The sequence below is a fragment of the Neolamprologus brichardi genome, chromosome 14, assembly GCF_056152115.1.
Source record: "Neolamprologus brichardi isolate AB-2024 chromosome 14, ASM5615211v1, whole genome shotgun sequence".
Taxonomy (NCBI): domain Eukaryota; kingdom Metazoa; phylum Chordata; class Actinopteri; order Cichliformes; family Cichlidae; genus Neolamprologus; species Neolamprologus brichardi.
In genome coordinates this window covers 40,910,335-40,914,405 of record NC_142117.1, presented here as the reverse complement: position 1 = coordinate 40,914,405, position 4,071 = coordinate 40,910,335, and the positions used below count along the sequence as shown (strand labels likewise).

Sequence of the window (4,071 nt, the reverse complement as noted above, 5' to 3'; positions counted from 1 at the left end):
TCTAGAAAATATCAAATTTTGCATCAATTATAGAAACATTTAGAAAAGATGTTAATACACATAATACTGTCCTGCAGCTTAAGCTAGCATTATCTTCAGTTCATTTGAGGAATAATTCTCATTTTCCATTATGTTGCTCAACAGCAGTATATACGAAAAACTACCTCGGTAAAAATTCACACATCTAATAGATTTTATCTTCATTTCCCCTCCAAAAGGGCTGTTTTGAGATGACACACTGGGAGACACTCTTTGAGCCTCACGGTGAGGACATCAATGGGCTCACTAAGTGCATCACCGACTACATAACCTTCTGCACTGACTCCATTGTTCCGGCTCAGACTGTCCATTGTTACCCAAATAGAAATCCCTTGTCATGATCTGAATGAGTGGCTGGAAACTTCCTCAGTCCCCTTGGTATCCACCCCTGGGCCATCATATCTTCAACAGCTTCACTCACCTGGAGCTGATTTGAGGTAATCAGGTTGGAGGGATTTAAGCCCTACACTGATGTTCCTTCTCCGCCAGTTTGTCAGGTACTCCATGTTGGTATCTGGCTCTAATGCTCCATATTCTCTTTGTCAGGTGCTTTACTTACCTTGTTCTCTTGTGCCTTAATTCTCCCAGACGCCCCAGAACTCTTACCCAAGACTTAAGCTCATCTCCTGGACTTCAGATAACCCACATTTCCTCTGGAAACCTCTCTGTGCCTCACCTGCCTGCCCTCCTGCCATCACACTCCCTCAGAACATACAGGACTCAAGTCAGCCATCTCACACGTCTAGCCCACGTCTCTGCACTGAATCATACTTGTCATTAATCTCTGTCTCTCTTCCACAGCATGTCTTTATCCTGTCTACCTTCTCTCACCCCAACCAATCACAGCAGATGGCCCCGCCCCTCCCTGAGCCTGGTTCTGCTGGAGGTTTTTTCCTGCTAAAAGGGAGTTTTTCCTTCCCACTGTCACCAAAGTGCTGCTCATAGGGGGTCATATGTTTCCCCGAAAGTTGATTCTGTTCATCTGGACGTTTTCAGTGGGAGAAACGTTTTGTCACCCATCCAGGTGACGTCTTCAGTCTCAGCTGACTGCAGGTTTCAATCTTATAAACCAGCCCACTGAAGGAACAATGGGCTGGGAGGTCAGTTCCTTAATCATTGATATGCAAATTCTCATGACCATTGATCAACAACCACTGATCAATGGCCATGAGTACCATTCACAGACAGTTGGGGAATGGCTGCAATCACAGCATTGTAAGATGGCAAAGGATTTAACCTTAAGACCCCTCCTCCATTCAGAGATGTTCTTCATCATTCTGTGTGATTTCTGGTATTACACAGGGAAAGACACTGTAAGCAAATAAATTGTGTGGCAGCCATGGACAGCCATTGCTACATCTCCATGAGTGAATGAGAAAAACATCCCTCCACTCATGCATTCATCCATCAATACTTTCAGTCTGCCCTTCCTTTGGCCTTGTGTTGAGATTGAGTTACTAATGTTTCTTTTACGCAACTGTTTATTTTTTTAGTTTAAAAGAGTTATTTAGTTTGCAAAGCATGTCCCTTGGTGATGACACCAGACTGCTGTGGGACTAAAGTGAAAAGCTTAAATGAAGCAGAGGTGAAGTCACAGTTCAGTCCGTGTGTCATTCAGTATCCCATGTTACACATGACTACAGACACTTTTGATGCTACACATATACTAAACTGTAGTGCAGAGGTAAGTTTGAGATCTTTGTCACAGATGATCCTTCAGTGGTATAATGTGTTGCTTGTGTGGTTATTTTGGCTAATTCATGCCACAGTGTAAAGCAGGTGAAAGGATCACTAACATAGCATGAATACTTCTAAATGTACAGTATCCTGTGGATAGTGTTGGCTTGCTGTGAACCATGGAGATCATAAGAAACGCCACACAGTTTTCATATTTTACTCTTGGTGCCTATGTTGATACACAGATGTTTAAATATTTATATTTCATAATTATTTTGTCTCTGTATATGTTTACAGTTGGTTCCAATGTGCTGCTGATTGTGGTTATCTGTGTGAACAGGAGCTTACATGAACCTATGTACATGTTTCTGTGCAGCCTGTTTGTGAATGAGCTGTATGGTAGCACAGGGCTGTTTCCGTTCCTCCTGCTTCAGATCCTCTCTGATGTTCACACTGTTTCTGCTCCTCTGTGCTTCCTGCAGGTTTTCTGCATTTACTTATATGCAAGTGTAGAGTTTAGCAACTTAGCTGCCATGTCTTATGACAGATACATGTCCATCTGTTATCCTCTTCAATATCACACACTAATGATGTCTAATAAAGTTGCCCTTCTGATAGCTGTGACCTGGATCCCTCTTTACTTGCTGTTTGTGTCACAACATGTCTGAGTGCTTCATTGCAGCTTTGTGGAAATGTCATTAACAAAGTGTACTGTAACAATCACTCCATTATCAAGCTGGGGTGTCATGGCACCACAGTCAATAATCTCTACACAGCAAATTCAAAAGTGTTAAATGTTTTGGTGTTAGTAGTCTTAGAGTTAATTTTACTCTAAGTAGAGTCACATTCTTTTAATGTAACTCTGAGGTGTAAAATGATAGTAGTTAAAATCGAGTGTTAAAAATGAGTGTTTCTATGTCAAATCTGGAGGTGTTACAATGGAAACATTAACTCTTGACCTCTTAACTCTGAACTCCTACAGGGGCTATGACACCAATAGAGTAAATTCACAGACTCCGCCCCCAGCACGGCTCCAATCGAAGCTGAAGTGAAGCCGTTTCAGAACATTTTGCTCTACATATTTGAGTTGTTTGCCATGCTTGGTAAGTCATGTTTTCAAAGATTGTTTCAATTATTGTTATTAGCTTTTACTTCTGTGGCTCTTTAGAGTTGAGACAAAGCTGTGTGAAAGGCATTAGCCATGTTGCTCGGTGATAGCATAATATTCTGTTTTAGCTAGCTGAAAGGTATTGTTTGCGGGCAAATACCACAGCCTTGAAAAAAAGCTTGCATGTGAATTTTCAGTCAAATTTCTTGGTCAAATACACTTAAAACAATGTCTAGAATGTGAAATGTTGATATAATGGTGCTACTTGAAGCCTGAAAACGATCTCCCATAAAAAACGAGCAAACAGCAGTAGCAGACGTCCTGACTGGGTTCTACGTTAGCATTTAGATCCCTCCAGAGTTTTGTGCACACGGTTTAGGTAAAAATGAAAAAGGTTGAGGTTTTACATTTAGTTCAGTATTACCTGTTGTCTGTGTCCTTGTCTTTTGGGAAAATACTTTACACAAGTAATGGCTCAAAAAGGATTCCTTTTTTTTTACTGTGCTGCAATTGATTTGTGCCATTAATTAGTGTCAACTAATTTTTATTCAATCTCCACATAGGATATGCTTGTGAAGATGGAATATGGGGGAGAGCAGAAGTGCATTGAAGTTCCACAAAGTGATGAATGAAGGACATGCATATTGTATTTTGTATTTATTGAAATAAGTGATGAGAATGCTGTTATTTGCATTTACCAGCTCACCTATGTCAGAACTTTTGATAAACGAAATTCTAATGAAAGTGAGAACATGTACACTGTTACATCTTTCAGAAAATGTTTTGAAATTGTGGTGCACAGTTCAGAATAAATGTTTTTCAAAAACCATTGCGTCTTTTTAGTAAATGTTTATTTCCAAAAGAAATTTCTAGAAGTTCAGAACAGTAAAATTCCCGCTTTTTAGAATTAATTAGAAGATAACTCTTACGTAGCTAAACTAAAATACTCTTTGAGAGTTAATATATAAACTCTTAACACCAAGTGCCAAATTATCAAGTCCAGAGAGATTTGGTGTTTAACACTAAATCAGAGTTAACGTACCAACTCTCCAAAAAGAGTCAAATTAACACTCTCTGGTGTGGACCCATATAGACACTTTAAAAGTGTTGAAATCAAATCTGACAGTGTTAATTTGGACATGCTGGATTTGCTGTGTAGGTATCAATAGAGTTTTTTCTTGCTTTTTCTATCACAATTGATTGACTTTTTACAGTGGCCTGCTATGGTTAATAATAACCTGTTCAGT

General features: G+C 39.6%; 1 pseudogene; it reads left to right on the top strand.

Moving 5' to 3' along the window:
• Positions 1–1,895: 1,895 nt before the first annotated feature.
• On the top strand, positions 1,896–2,551 carry LOC148099734 (putative olfactory receptor 1F12P; annotated as a pseudogene).
• Positions 2,552–4,071: the final 1,520 nt, after the last annotated feature.